We start from the raw sequence: 17,395 nt of genomic DNA on the forward strand, positions 1-17,395 counted from the left end.
GGGCGAAGCCCGGGTAACCAGCTAGTTATTTAATATTTTGCAAATATAAATGGTACAAATTCCGGTGTTTTATTGTTATTTAAAGATCGTCTCTCAATTTGGTAAGAATGCTATGTATGTAAATGTATTTATTGTTCCCACAGATATTTGTATCATTTATATTTTATCTTTTCCATTTATTTACAAAACTATAATTATTTTCTAAAAAGGTAGAACAAGTCAATTTTTTAATTAAAAAAAAAACATTTTATATGGATTGTTATAACGAACTTAAAGCTTGTAATTCCCAACACGTGTGTGCACACGTGTATATACAATCCTCTATTTTTAGAATCTAACTTAAAAAATTCGATATTCCAAATCTGATAATTTTCATCACGATAACGCGACCGCTGCATACAGTTTTTACATAAGACATTCAGAAAAACAGTATACACTCATTGAATATCGCGCGTCACATTATTGCATATGTTAAGCCTTGTGTACACGATACTAGAAATCGGTCCGAGTTTCGGTTTAAGCCAATCAACTTGCAGCTCTTACAGAAAAGCAGCAGTTTCATTGGCTTAAACCGAAACTCGGGCCGATTTCTAGTATCGTGTACACAAGGCTTAAAGGCCATTGCACGTAACAAAGTTTTAGTCATCAATCAACGTGTTGTTTTTCCGTAAGAACCAAAAGTTGATTGGCTACCGCGTCGCTTCTTACCGCGCGGCAAGCGTTTCCGCGTCCTGTGTGCAGAAGCCATTAAGCCTTGTGTACACGATACTAGAAATCGGTCCAAGTTTCGGTTTAAGCCAATCAACTTGCAGCTCTTACAGAAAAGCAGCAGTTTCATTGGCTTAAACCGAAACTCGGACCGATTTCTAGTATCGTGTACACAAGGCTTTAAGGCCATTGCACGTAACAAAGTTTTAGTCATAATCGTAAGGCCGTAAGAAAATAGACCAATCACAGTCGATTATTCTCCTTGAGCTCGAAGAATAATCGAGTGTAATCAATACTATGAAATTTTAATATTATATAAATATAATATTGATATTATTCTGGTATTTTATATTGGAATTTGTCAGTTTACTATTGAATGCACTATGTTACACTTAAAGTACTTAAAAATTTTTATATATTTGAAAGATGAAAAAGAAAAAGTAGGAAAAGGTAAAATTCAGAAATAAAAAAGGTACAAATACTGTTTGTATTTAAAGTACATGTGTTTTAACACTTCTTGCAAGAGATAAATAAAGAAAACGATTAAATGAGAAAGAGTAACTATAAAAATAGTACAGACCGCAAATATAGACATATACCGCAGATAGGTATGATGGATTTTTTAAATTAAAGAAATCACACTTCTTAAACATTTCTTCTCATACAAAGTATTAAAGATATAAAGTCAAAAACTTATTCAAAATAATTTTATTCAAAATAATCTTATACAAATATTCAAAATAATCTAATACAAAAAATATTCCATTCGTCTGCGTGTATGTGTGTGTGTGTGTGGGTGTGTGTGTGTGCGTGTGTATGTATGTACGTATGTGTGTGTGTGCGTGTGTGTGTGGGCCAGTTGTTCCAACCTATTGATAAGCTAACTAATAGTTAAATCATATGTATATCTTTGTCTAATGTGAAAGATAAACAAAGACATATATATGATTTAACTATTAGTTAGTTTACCAACAAGTTGGACACCTGGCTCTGTGTGTGCGCGCGTGTGTGCTAACATTTTATTATATAAATATAATTTGAAAAGTTAAGGTTGTTTGACATGTGTTAAGTAGACTGATTATATCATACAATACGAGAACGAAATATCTATCCGTACAATAAAATTTATATAATAAAACACAATATAATATTTAATACAATGTAATTGAATTAAATTTATATGACCAGTAATTGAAAATACTATGTGGAAATACTATGTACTAATTCCTTATTGTATAATTCAAAAAATTAACTTGTACTGTATATGTTTGTACTTCCAATAACGTAATTCATAAAAAAAAATAATTCTATGCATGCGATATAATTCTAACTGTAGTATCACTTTGCCAATGCAATGTTGGATCATTGCTAACACTTTCTATAGTAAATGTCTTTCAAGTCCGTTCGTGAATCCCTTGACCGTCTGTTTGAGTCGATCAACCAGATCGTACTTCTTCAGCGACTCGAGCAGCATCGCGGGAATGACTTTGCGCGGCTCGTGATAAACCAAACTTCACCGTCCGCGGCGTTTTCCTCAGTTACTGGATTAATCAGAATTGTGTAATGCTGAAAAAAATTAAAAGATTTAAAGACACAAACTATCAAAAGGCAAAACATTTTATGTATCCTTTAAATATTGTAACCTTAACACATTTGTTTTGGGAGACGAGATATATTTGTCTATATCTTCTTATTTGTATTTGTATATATTTGTATATAAGTTCTGTCAGACTTTTTATTTTAATTGAAAAATGTTCAAATTTTAGTATTTTTTGAGTGATAATCATCCAAAGCGAATATATTAAAGAAAAAATTAATTTTAAAAGTTTTGTAACTATTAACATATATGTATATCTAAAATATATTTGTAATATTAACAGAAATAAATACCTACTTAATTTTCGTACAGCTTTTTGTTTGTTATGGAGCCATGTCTTAATTTGTGGCGATGAACGTTTACTTAAACATTTATATTTTTCTCTTATTTCTTCTATATCTCTCAGTGATGGTAATTTTCCTTCTTCCATATATTCGGCAAATCCCTGAAGTACTGCTTCTTGCTCTTCCTTAGTCCAGCGGATTGGCGGATCTACAAAGAAAGCAATGTGTTATTAATATGGAGGTTTAAGGTGATCCTAAAGCCGTGATCCTAACCGGTTTTTTTCTTAGCACTAATCTTTTAATTGGCTTTATAGAAATGCAAAATTCTTGTCTAGAATTAAAGTACGCATCAAAATCTAGGTCATGGTGATCGAATTTATATCGAAAACGAAAAAAAATTAATATTTTTTGTCGAGCAAAATCCTTTTCTTCAACCAAACTGGCAGTCTTTATTTAAAAAGCATGTGCTTTTTAAATAAAGACTGCCAGTTTGGTTGAAGAAAAGGATTTTGCTCGATTTATTACTCACTGGCGAAGAAAAAGTATCCTATCTGTTTTAATATTTTTTGTTATACGTGACGACAATATTTGCTTTGTACAAAAATTTCACAATAAATATCCACAAAATTAGACCGGCATGATCTAGGGACAACATGTAAGAACAATATCGTGCAATTGGAACTAAGAATATAAGCTTACAAAAAAAGATTAATTGTAATGAATGCAATATAACCTATAACCATGTCTATCCTTGTCTATCATCATTGTCTATACAAGGACAGATATAGAATTCGGTCAGACGGCTTTAGGATCCCCTTAAAGTATCTCAATCAGAAATGATTAGTCGAGTACTCATGCTTATGGCGGACAAAGACTGCAGACTGCAGCTAATGGTCAGGCTTCTTCTTCTTCTTCTTAAGAGTATGACCTTAATTCGAGCAGTACCGCTCCCCAAATATGGCCAGGACGATCCTTTTGTCGTAAGTAAATGAACAGGCGCGAGCTGCGTGAACGTTACAATAGGAACCCTAACGTTACATGGACTGCGTGAAGAAAGAAGAAAGGGAAGCGGTTTCACTATTGTTTCTTGACATTTGCGCGAAATTCTCGCCGCGCAGCAAGAAGCGACGTGGTAGCCAATCAGTATGACACTTTTCGTAAGACGAAGAGTTTATTGGCTACCGCGTCGCTTCTTGCTGCGCGGCAAGCATTTGCTTGGGAGAAAAACATTTTAATAAAGGTCAACGGTGTTTATTTGCTATGAAATTAATCATTTACTTTGATAGAAGCAGGAGTTTAATTTCAGGATAGATAATTATCAGTTTCTGTTACCAATCAATTCGAACTCATATTTTATAATACATTAAGGCTGCGTTCACTTTGAACACTTTCGTATTAAAAATATTATTCTATTTTTCTTCAACATATAATGAGCAATAAAGATAAATTAATGCTTTCAGCACGAAAGCGTCCAAAGTGAACGCAACCTAAAAAATGAAAAATAAATTTATAGAAAAACTTCTTAAACAATAAATTAAGTTATAAGCCTACATCAAACTTCATAAATATTTTAATACTTATCAATTTCTTATTAACATTTTCAATAAGATGCATCTTATATTCGTATCGAACATTAAGGGGGGATCCTGGTGTAGACCACTGAAAATAAAGGTATTTTCGGGAATTTTTTTAAAAGAAACTATTTAATAAATCGCTTTGACAACTTTTGGGCTATTTTATTACATAATTAAAGTATATAAAAAAATTTTTTTTAGTTAAAAAAAATATAATAAATTAGGTTTATAAGAGCGTAAGTACGAGCGTCAATTTTAAAACATGGAAAACGGTGGGCGTTCTAGCTCCTTTTGTACTCGTCTGAAACAAAAAAACAAAAAGATTTCTTATTGTTTATAAACATGGTTTGGAGATGAACCTAAGAAAATGCAAAAAAGTTGAAAATTGACAAAATGGCGGCACTTAAAAAAAATGCAATTTTTACTCAAAAATTTGAACTTTATTTATGCAATAAAAATTGTTTAAATTAATTATTTTATTAATTTGAGAGGTTCATCTCCTAGTAAATGTAATAAACTATATGTACGTACAAGAGCCAACTTGATTGGTCAAATAGTTTTTGAGTTATCGTGCCCACCAATTTCAAAAACGTGGTTTCGAGAAAAACGCGTTTAAAGTTTTCGGTACAGAGAAACAAATATTTTTAGAAACTTACCGCTCTCTGACGTTAATCTGCTATTCCAGGTCCGTATAATATACCTTCTGCCTCCTCGAAGAGCTCGTTTTGCTCGATTTGTCGTTGTTTTCGAGCCAATCGAGCTTCTCTGCTGCTACTGAAACTGCGGCGTTCTTGCCTCTTCGTCCGCTCGACCTTGTAATTGTCCGCGAATAATTTACATTGAGGCCCGATCTTTATTTGTAAGATTTCCATAATCTTGAGAACAGCAAAATATCCTTCATTAAATATGCCTGCGGTTATATAGGCGGCGATTTCAATAATTTTTACGCCAGAGTGCAGGTGTTTCGGAGCTAGCCGCCAAATGGTGGAATTGAAACTTTCATTGGCATTTGCGTGTGCCCGCCTAAGCACCTTTCTAACAGATCTTTCTTAGAAAGGTTTTCATAAATAGGCAGTATATTCTTCGCAATATCTGGATGAAGCGGAGGCGGATGGTTGAAATGTGTACCTAAGGCTTGAGCGACACGATACTTGCACCAGCTGTCTGCGCCTTCTGGACAATTTTCGTGCCTTGGATTTTCATTTGTTGAACACAAGTGCAAATATGTGGCCATTATAGCTTTCTCCATTCCATCGACGGATTCAATATTTCTTCTAATTGCTAATCCGTAATATTTTGTAAGCTTTTTTATAAGAACGTCAGTCAACTTCCCTTTTCCGCCAAGCTTTTTTTCTTTTTTGATGTTTCGAAGCCGACTGCCTATTCGTTTCTCAACGTGTCCAATGCATTCATTTTTTGATACTGGAAAATCATCTCCGTACGGGTTTAAATCTAAAATAGCTTTGAACGTCTTAGAGTCACCGTCTCCGATATAGTTTCCGTACTTCACTCCATATTTATTTTCAGATGTAGAAAACATTTCTTTAACGGCATCGACTTCCATTTTGCCCGCAGAACCATCATGATTTGATGCGCACTCTTCTTGGTGATTTTCGTACCAATTAGCATACTCTTCAGTACCTTCTCTTTTGCGCCAAACCGTACACGCTTGACAGTAACTACTTTTTATGACAAGATCTATTACTTTTCCGCTATAATAAGCAATCAGAGTTGTCACACCAAATAACGAAGTGAAGCCGCGTTTCTTCCATGACCCATCGCCGGATACTTTCAAATTTGTAGATGGTCTTCCTCTTTTTTCATTTTCTTCTTTTTCCTCTTTTACGGCTTTTTGGCACAAAACATCGAACACTGCTTTCGCGGCATTACGAATATGCCCCACTATAAGGTCGTACGTACTTTTACTTAGGCCTTGCCCGATGTCCATAAGGCCACAAAATAAGTTTATGCCATCTCTACCGACGCCTAAAAGCCGCATTACGAGAACTATTCGTCGGTTAATTTCATAACCATTGCTTATGAAAGGCCCTGAATTAATTTCTCGACGATTACAGCGGCACAAAACAACAAGTTTAAATCCGAGGCCCCGATGTCCACTTTCTTGGAATTCCACTTTTTGCTTGCAATCTTTACAAATAAGTATTTCTGAAAGTGCGCCAAAAACACTAACAAATTCAATAAGTCTATAAAATAGAGTAAGAGTATAAGTCACATTTTCATTACTAGCAGTTGCTAATTTTCTCGCGGTCGCACTTTGTCCTACAGCTTCACTTTGTTCAGAAAACTGGTTGCCGTTAAACTTTCGCTTCCGAGGCCTCGCGCTACGAGCATTATCGGCTCTACTTCTTTTCCGAGAGGGCATCGTTTTGCCGTTAGATACGTTCAGGAAATTCAGAGCAGAACTGACGTTCCAAAATAAATGCTCCAAAACAAACGTTCCAAAACAACAGCGCATCTTAGCTGATAGTAGATAGCGCACGAGAAAGGTCATAATAGCCGTCGCGCCGATCGCGGCTCGCGCGCTCATGTCGCGCGCTCGTATACCTGCGCGCAAGAAATGGCTGTAAGGCCTTTAAAATTTCGAATTTCTTACTGTAACTTTAGGAATACATTCCACGAATAGTGTACTATTGATTTAAAAAAAAAAATTCGATTTTTTTGACCCTCTACACCAGGATCCCCCCTTAAATATTAGTTGCTTTCCATTTCCATCAAAACTCAGATAATTATTCTCACTTATGTGATGTCATTCTGTCTTTATTATTCATTAATTGCCAAAAAGGATAGAACGACGTCACAAGTGAGAATTATTTGAGTTTTGATGTAAATGGAAAGTACCTATTATCGTCAAAAATTTATTCAAAATAACTAATTCTAAATTTTTCCTCTATATTTATTATGTAACACTTTTCAGTATATAAAAATATTACTTGAAAAGTTGAGAAGGTCGTCCAGCATATTGAAAAGCGTGATTATATATGGACTACGTTTTTACACAGCTGCTTATAACCCGGTTGAATAATTACTGTTAAAATACTATTTAATCCAAAATTTGTCTTCTTTTGATTATAACGATCATTTAAATATGAACCTATTTTGATATTCTAAACATTTGAATAAATTTTTGATTAAATTTATATACTATACTAAAAATTAAAGTTGTAGTTTAAGTATCAAAAAAGGCTCACATCTAAATGATCATTATGATCAAAAAAGAAAAATTTTGGATCGGATATGATATACGATAGTTATTAAACTGGGCTATAAGCCACCGTGTAAACGTAGTCATATTATAAACTTTACAAGGTAGAAATCAGTCAAGCTCTGCTTTGCAAGAATATCAGGATGTATCATTTATATATAATATGTAATCACTCTTTATGTAACATAATGTTAGACGACCCATCTCAACTTTTTAAATCATATTTCTGACCTGAAAAATGTCACATAATTATATAAAAAATGTTTAGAATTAGTTATTTTAAATAAGCTTTTGATGACACTTTATGCTCATCTTTTACACTTTGATATGAGAAATTTTTTTAAATTATCAATTTTTAATATAAATTTTATTTTTACAGGAGCTCAGAGCAAACTATCTTGTGCATCCATGGTAATTGACAAAGGATTTTAGATATCTTTATCTGTCGTCAAGTATCCAGAGAAAATCCATTTACGAAGCATGAGATTCGTTAAGCGAGAGTTTACTATTATTGTCTCCGCTTTTAAAATCTTGTGAAATGTTATGGTATCATCATCAGTGCTGTGACTAATCTAGTTGCTTTGTGTATTGAAAAATCAATGTACGTCTAAGTCTCAATACATGTTTGCAGAATGCATAAAACATTTATATTTCTAGCTAGCTAATTTGTGTATGTATTTTAAAATAATCTTTGTAAATTTACTACAGAATGCATCGTAATATATTATTTACATCGCGTTATGTAAATAATGTATGTGTAATTTAAACCAAAAATCCATAGTCTGCTTTATATACAAATTAATATATTTGTAAAGATGATACAGATGATAGGAATTTTATACATATATTATTAAACTGAATAGCAACATATAGATTTAATCAATTTTCTAACATACACGTTGACAGTACACAATCATTGTTTTTTCAATAAAAACAAAAATTTATTAAATAAACGTTGATAATTATATCACATCATAGATTTCAATAACGGAGAACATTATAGATTTCAATAACGTTGAACATTATGTGATGGATCTATCAACGCTTATTTATTAAATTTTTGTTTAATGAGAAAACAACAATACTATACTGTCAACGTATATGTTAGAAAATTGAATAAATATTTACGTTACTATTCAGTTAATGTATGTATAGAAAATAATACGTTAACATTAATAAGAAAAAAAAAAAGTGGGTAAAGGAAAAATTTACATTGAGATAAAAAAAGTAACATTGTTTGTATTTAAAGTATATATGTATTTTAACACTTGACACAAGAAAATTGAGAAAAAATTTGATAAGAAACATAGCAAATAATAAAGAAGGTGCAGTTAGAAAGAATACACAGATATACGGCAAGTACGATAGATTTTCAAAACCAAAGTCACACTAATCTCTATACAATCAAATAAATACCGACTATTGTATGCAGACGTCCTAATAAAAATATAAGTTATGTATGTTGAATCATCTAATCTAAAAAGTGTGAAACAAAACTATTGCATTTTTTGTAGCAAATTGCAAACTCAATTAGTACAACATTTGAAAATGGTACATAAAAATGAACCGGAGGTAAAAAAAATTTGCTATCTTATCCAAGAAAAATCAAGAAAGAAGGAAAATTATCGATATTTTGCGGAAAAATGGCAATTTCAAATTTAATACAAACTCTGAAGTAAAAAACGGACAACTTATTGTGTGCAGACGTCTTAATGAAAAATATAACAGGTTCGCTACAGATTATACTGCTTGTGCAAAATGCAAAGCTCACTTTGCAAAATCAACAATACAATTTAGATTAGATGATTCAAATTCATTTTGTATTAATATCCGTATTAATATCTGACATAAGTAAAAAGTATATATTATTATTTCATACATACGATAAAATAACTATTAGGGTTCGTTTATAATAGCCGTAACCGTTGATTTAAGCTGTAATCTATAAGAAATTGACCAATCACAGTCGATTATTCTTCTCACATTCGACTGTGATTGGTCAATTTCTTAAAGATTACGGCTTAAATCAACGGTTACGGCCTCTATGAATCAGCCTTAAAGGTGAAATTTCATGGGTAGTGAAAAGTAACAGCAGATCGTACTGATTGGCTATAAAATAGAGAGAAGTTCTAGAAACTCGAGATTGGCTATAAAATAGAGAGAAGTTCTAGAAACTCGAGAACTTCTCTATTTTATAGCCAATCGGTACGATCTGCTGCTGCTTTTCACTGCCCATGAAATTTCATCTTGAGGAACAAACTTATGGCTTCTGCACACAGGACGCGGAAACGCTTGGCGCGCGGCAAGAAGCGACGCGGTAGCCAATCAACGTGTTGTTTTTCCGTAAGAACCAAAAGTTGATTGGCTACCGCGTCGCTTTTTGCCGCGCGACAAGCGTTTCCGCGTCCTGTGTGCAGAAGCCATTATCGACGGCCAATCACACACTTCGTTCGAGACGTCGAGTCAACATGGCGAAGCCAATCAGGTTCATCGCTTCGTTCTTTCCGCTTCAGCTACATCGTGCCTTTTTCCTCGTCACCCCGCAACCGGGTCCAACGTGTACCGAGGTGTTTGGTTTGAGAGGAAGCGCGGAAGCGACATCGAGAGTCGAGACCACCGACAGGCGGTGGGAAGAAATCTCGCCGAGAAAGAAATGGAGTTTTAAAAACAGCCTGAAATCCGTCTTGGAAACCGCTCCCGCCGGTACGCAGCCGACGGGTGCCGATACGGTGAGTGGAAACCGATAAATATTTCATGTTTTCACGCGCCGGAAGAAGGTTACTACTCTATGTTTTGGACGAACGTCGTGAGCGCCTTCGCTGCTAATTATCCGATAAAGCTTCCTGGCCGACGGACTTAATTACAGGTAGCTCACGCTGCCGTTTCTCTTACAATATTTTTGTAACACAGGTGGAGAGACTAGTGGACAGACTGCAGTCTTCTACTCTGCTGTACGACGGAAGAGATGCCTGCCGTGCGCTCAAGGCGTTATCATGCACGTATCGCGTGGAGTTGGGTGCTCAGGAAATAGACGCGCTCAGGCAGGTGCTGGAGATAAACAGGACAGATTGCGAGATAATCGGCCTGGCTTTGGATACTCTGTGCAATATAACGAATCCTGAAACATTCGACGAAGAAGGTATAAGACTGCGTTATTTCTTTGGCGCAATCAATTTTATGTCTGATCACCTCGCGTTATTTCAGTCGATAAACACGGCTCCAAGAACCAAATAGGAGAACAGTTTACAGAAATATTCATTAAGCACTCGGACAGTGTTGGTTTGTTGCTGACATTTCTCGAGGAGTTTGACTTCCGTGTCAGGTGGCTAGTTCTGAAGCTACTGACGCATTTGCTGGCGAATAGATCTAAGGATATTCAGGAAATAATTATGGTCAGCCCTATGGGTGTCTCTAAACTGATGGATTTGCTGAGTGACAGCAGAGAAGTTACACGCAATGATGTATGTTAAATTTATTATTTTTGAACAAACGCTCCTGGAATAGTAAGAGCTTTGCTTGTAATATGTTATTTATATTTGCTATATAGGTCTTGTTGCTGCTCATTCCATTGACAAAAGGCAATGCTAACATACAAAAGATAGTGGCGTTTGAAAGTGCGTTTGATCGCATATTTGATGTTACTGAGCAAGAGGGCAACGCGGATGGTGGTATTGTTGAGGAAGTTGCCTGCTGATATTAAATCTTCTCAGGGGAAACGTCAGTGACCAAGACTTTTTTAAGGAAGGTAATATACTTGTCATTGGATTTCTCTACCAACTTGTATAATTTTTGCCGTTCTGTAATAATTTTTATATTTCAACGGTACAGGTAGCTATATTCAGAAATTGACGTCGATATTCCAAATTCTCAATGAAACGGAGGATAACAATCTTGGTGGATGGAGCCCACAGAAGGTGCCCAATGTTCACTGCATGGTGCGAGTTGTACGAGCGCTAGTAGCACCGAGTCCTGCTCAGGTAGCTCAAAAATATTAGCGCTGTATGGAATTTACATTATTTGTCTGTTGTTACCTTTAGTTAATAACAATTGTTTCGTGTGAAGGTAGTCGCAGCTTGTCAACGAACTATGAGAACGTGCGGATTATTGCAAGCACTGTGCGATATATTGATGGCTAGCGGAGTTGTAAACTGCCAACTCCCGATTTTACCCCCTCCATGGCAAAAACATGAAGAATACTTGGTCTATTTATATATGTCGTTGCTATTTCCGATATAATTTATAACGTTAGCTAAACTTACCACAAGATGTATTTAATGTCGTTAGTCGTCTTCTCATTATTACAGTCTTTGGTTTGCATCACGGATTCTGTGTCGTTCTCATTGTTGTTCGTATCTATAGTTTAGCGTATTAATATTTGGTATAAGGAAAGATTCTTGGATGATTGGATGAGACTGATTGGATGAAAATCTTCGATAAGAATGCGTTCAATTTCTCCTGCCCGTCGTCTGTTAAACATTTGTATAGAGATCAGTGTTACTTTTGCCAAAGAAAGCCAAGTGCAATACGAAAAAGATTGTTGTAATGCATTAAAAGCTTTAACCCGTTTTCTTTAAATAACTATATAATTTTTTTATGTCTTCCACTGAATTGACTTTTTTGTGTCTCCTTTGAATTGATTGCGTTTCAATGACGGTTCTATTAACACTTGTTGTTATATCAACAGTTAATAATTTTAAGAAATCTTTACCTTGTTTCTTTTTTTCCATGTCTTCCTTCTTTATACACTTGTCACTTAAACACAAGTGTTTAACAGACGACGGGCAGGAGAAATTGAACGCATTCTTATCGACAATTTTCATCCAATCATTCAAGAGTTTTTCCTTATACCAGATATTAATACGCTAAACTATAGATACGAACAACAACGAGAAGTAATAAGCAGATTTCCGATATATTTAATTAAAATTGATAAGTTTGCCGCAACTGCATTGGATGATAGATCGATGTAAAGTTTTTTACATTTTTGTTTATTTCTCTTAATGCCAAGAAAGGATACGTAATTTGGCACAAATCATGTCGTGTTGGTGTTGCGATTTGTATTTCATGCACAGTTTATTTGCATACAAAATGAGTAGTTCGTCAAATCTGATAGCACGTGTAACATCGTCTTCCCTCATAACAGGAAATACTACTGTTCTTAATACATCATTTGCCTCATTATTAGAGTCTTTGGTTAGCATCACAGATTCACTGTTCTCGTTGTTCTTATCTATATACCTTATCGTATTAATATCTGTCATAAGTAAAAAGTATATTATTACCTTTGCATTTTGCACAAGCAGTATAATCTGTACCGATCCTGTTATATTTTTATTAGGACGTCCGCCGATGGGTGTAATCGACACGTAACTCGTCTATCCATAATCATAACGCAACGATTCTTTGTAAATTTTTTTTTTCAAAACGTCGAGAGTGGTGACGTTGATTTTCAAAACTTAAGAAGTCACACTAATCTCTATACAATCAAATAAAATACCGACTATTGTATGCGGACGTCCTAATAAAAATATAACAGGATCGCTACAGATTATACTGCTTGTGCAAAATGCAAAGCTAATAATATACTTTTTACTTATGACAGATATTAATACGATAAACTATATAGATAAGAACAACGAGAACAACAGTAAATCTGTGATGCTAACCAAAGACTCTAATAATGAGGAGACGACTGATGACGCATTAAATACATGTTATGATAAGTTTAGCTAATATTATGAACCATATCTGTAATAGTTATTTTATCGTATGTATGAAATAATAATATACTTTTTACTTACGTCAGATATTAATACGGATATTATAGAAAATGAATTTGAATCATCTAATCTAAATTTATTGTTGATTTTGCAAAGTGAGCTTTGATAATCTGTAGCGAATCTGTTATATTTTTCATTAAGACGTCTGCACACAATAAGTTGTCCGTTATTTACTTCAGAGTTCGTATTAAATTTGAAATTGCCATTTTTCTGCAAAATATCGATAATTTTCCTTCTTTCTTGATTCTTCTTGGGTAAGATAGCAAATTTTTTTACATCCGGTTCATTTTTATGTACCATTTCCAAATGTCGTACTAATTGAGTTTGCAATTTGCTACAGAAAATGCAATAGTTTCGTTTCACACTTTTTAGATTAGATAATTCAATATACATAACTTCGTCGTTGCATACTGGTACATTGTTGTTAATTTGCGAGGCATCTAAACTTGATGCTGACGATGCAGTTATATTTAACGCTGATTTGTGTTTTATTCGCAATTTATTATTCAATACATTTTGTTCATCTTTTGATCCACTTTCTTCATGTGGTAATTCATTATCTGATATACTCTGTTCATCTTCTGAAGGAAGATATTCTGAATCGCTACTGTCTTTAGCGTTGTCAACGTCTAAAAAGACGGTAGAATATAAAATTACAGGAATTAGGACGTCTGCATAGTCGGTATTTATTTGATTGTATAGAGATTAGTGTGACTTCTTAAGTTTTGAAAATCTATCGTACTGGCCGTATATCTGTGTATTCTTTCTAACTGCACCTTCTTTATTATTTGCTATGTTTCTTATCAAATTTTTTCTCAACTTTTCTTGTGTCAAGTGTTAAAATACATATATACTTTAAATCCTTTAAACGCAAACAATGTTACTTTCTTTATCTCAATGTAAATTTTTCCTTTACCCACTTTTTCTTTTTGTCTTATTAATGTTAAAGTATTATTTTCTATACATACATTAACTGAATAGCAACGTAAATATTTATTCAATTTTCTAACATACACGTTGACAGTATAGTATTGTTGTTTAATCGTTAAACAAAAATTTAATAAATGAGCGTTGATAGATCCATCACATAATGTTCAACGTTATTGAAATCTATAATGTTCTCCGTTATTGAAATCTATGATGTGATATAATTATCAACGTTTATTTAATTAATCTTCGTTTTTATTGAAAAAACAATGATTGTGTACTGTCAACGTGTATGTTAGAAGATTGATTAAATCTGTAACGTTACCGTGCTCAAGCATTCTCACTTGCGAATCCGTTGTATAAGAAACGCAGACTCAATTGAGATTTGCTGTCATTTTTTCCTCGACATTTCTGCGTTGTAGATTGTAGAGTACATCTCGAGTGCATCTCTACAGCCTCCGGCGGCGGCGGCGGTTCGGCTGGAATTCTACATGTATGCTACAAATCTTCCCGAGTTGACAAAATGTTTTCGAAGATGTTGCGAAAGTCGAAACGTGTACAAATGTTATCGCAGTCACCTTTTTTTAATCGTTACGATTAAGAAAAGGTGACTGCGATAACTTGTATAACTTTCATCTTATTTCTTCTAAAGGAGGAGAAAGGAAAGGAATTTAATACATTTTACACGTCGTTGTTTTTTTAATCTTTCAGTTCCCGCTTGCAATGTTTCAATACCTGGAAAAAGTGTAACCTCCCAGAGGATACCCCCTGTTTTGAAGGAGAATCAGAAGAAGACCGTTACATCATTTCCACCGCTGTCAGAACCCATTCCGAATTTGCTGAAAGTTGTTTATTCGACTGCGAAAGAGGAGCATGAAACGACGCAGATCACAGTCTTACCAAATGGCTTGAAAGTCGCGTCTGAAAATAGCTTACGCAGACACTGGTTTATTTTGTATTCACGCCTCATGCACACCATCCCATGTTAAGGAAATGGTAGAAGTAATTGTGCACGAGATGGTCGCCATGACGAGCGGATTTTCGGATAACGAATTAGCGGTATGATTTTTACCTTTCTGAACCAGTTATTACAGAGTGTTTATATATATATATATACAATTATTATATACAATTTAAAATCTGATTTTTACTAAATCATTGTCTTAATTGATGATTACATCTTGGAAAATCTTATTTTTTGTATAGAGAGCAAAGAAGCAATTGCTGTCGATGCTGCTTATGAATCTGGAACAACGACTCGTTGTATTCGAAGACATTGGTAGACAGGTCCTGGCGACTGGCACCAGAAAACGGCCTGAATACTTCATGCAAGCTATTAGTAAGCTGCAAAGCTCTTTGCAATTTAATAACACAAAAATTCGGTTCTTCCGTAACATTCATAAAAAAACACAATGCTTGCAGATGGAATATCTAAAGATGACATCAACCAAGTAGCGCAACGTTTATTAAAATCACCACCTTGCTTGGCAGCACGTAGGCGAAGTAACACCGAACGTTCGATCTCAAATTCAGTTGAACCTCGAAAATATGATACGAGATGCATCGTGTTTCCGCTGTCGAACAAAAATTCTGATCACTAAAATAACTGAATTTTCTAACATAATGGGGCTATTAAAAATTGTAATATTAGAAGGAATAGTATTAATGTCGAAGATTTGAGACTATAACATACAATATGCAAAATGCTCTTTATGTATGTATTATCTAGATTTTGATAATGTACATTAATTTGAATTATATTATTTTGGTTACTATACAGGCAGCGTTCCAATATTCACTGCCAGTTTTGAAAATCTATAGTGTACGTGGCATAAACTATAGATTTTCAGTACTGATAGTGAATATCGGAACGCAGCCTGTATAGTAAACAAAATAACACAATACAGATATATTACTACGTTACAATCTAAAATTAACGGACAATCTTTTTGCAGGTTGAGAGTGTTCGATATTGGATCCCCGATGTTAACCAAAGAGTAATATTATTATAAGGCTTCTGATCTTTCACCACGTCTTTGGTTTATAACGTCATAAGCGACAAAACGTCAAGATCCGACACCTCGATAAAATGTAGTTGTGTACAATATGTTGCAACATGCTAATAATCGAAGTATAGGCTTCATCGGAAATGCACGAATATAAGAAAAACAGGCTAATTAAGAGCCAGGCGCGGTAAATGTTTCGCGAATGTTATTTTTAAATTTTTACACATTTTCAACCTTAGTAAACTGCGCTCCGACTAAATTGTCAGACTTGCAACACAGCTCCGGTTAGAGTAATAAGGAGGGAGGGGATTTTACTGCTTCAACTGGAGCTGTGTTGCAAGTCTGATAATTTAGTCGGCGTACAGTTTACTAAGGTAGGAAATATGTAAAGAGTTAAAAATAACATTTACCGCGTCTGGCTCTTAATTAGCCTATTTTTTTATATTCGAGAATCTAATATATTTGTCAGCAATCCTTTTGTGCTCTTTTGATAATGACTTGTAAAGATCGTTGTATGTGTGTACATGTTTTTATTAACTCTTATAATTTTAAAAATCTTTGATAAGAATGCGTTCAATTTCTCCTGCCCGTCGTTTGTTAAACACTTGTACAGAGATCAGTGCTCCTGCCAAAGAAAGCACAGCGTAATACAAAAAGATTGTTGTAGTGTATTAAAAGTTTTAATATTATTATATTTAATATTGCAATATATCTCTGGTTGCTAACGGCCGTCGATAATGATCCTTGTGAGTCTTTTCGGAATGCCCCATGAGTGTGGCAAGATCCGATACTTCCATATCATTAAGATTTAGTTGTATACAGTATATTGCAATATGTTTTCGCAACACTGTACCACGTAAAGTATTAGACTGAATTGCATTACATTCGCTTGAGAATTTACGCATTAAAATGCAACCTCTGAGATATTTGTACCTTTGTTTGTTATACCCAGGCAATCCGAAAACATAAGGATTTTTTTCGGGTACGTTAGATTCCTTTCGATATTTTAAAATCAAATTAATGGATTCAAATAAATCGTTTGATAACAAAACGGGCACCGTACGTCCTAATTTACCTCTTATACAGAATCTGATATATTTGTTAGCAATCTTTTTGTGTTCTTTTGATAATGACTTGTAAAGATCGTGTACATGTTTTTATTAACTCTTTTATAATTTTTTAAATTTGATAAGAATGCGTTCAATATCTCCTGCCCGTCGTCTGTTAAACAGTTGTACAGAGATCAGTGCTCCTGCCAAAGAAAGCACAGCGTAATACGAAAAAGATTGTTGTAGT

At 34.3% G+C, this 17,395-nt stretch overlaps 2 pseudogenes; one reads left to right on the plus strand and one right to left on the minus strand.

The window, feature by feature from the left end:
* Positions 1–4,831: 4,831 nt before the first annotated feature.
* LOC139783487 (uncharacterized) lies at positions 4,832–6,177 on the minus strand (annotated as a pseudogene).
* Positions 6,178–9,854: 3,677 nt separating this feature from the next.
* LOC139783484 (general vesicular transport factor p115-like) lies at positions 9,855–15,694 on the plus strand (annotated as a pseudogene).
* Positions 15,695–17,395: the final 1,701 nt, after the last annotated feature.

This window comes from Temnothorax nylanderi, unplaced genomic scaffold (genome assembly GCF_030848795.1).
Source record: "Temnothorax nylanderi isolate EJ_2023f unplaced genomic scaffold, tnyl_v1.0 TNYL_tig0505_pilon, whole genome shotgun sequence".
Lineage (NCBI taxonomy): Eukaryota > Metazoa > Arthropoda > Insecta > Hymenoptera > Formicidae > Temnothorax > Temnothorax nylanderi.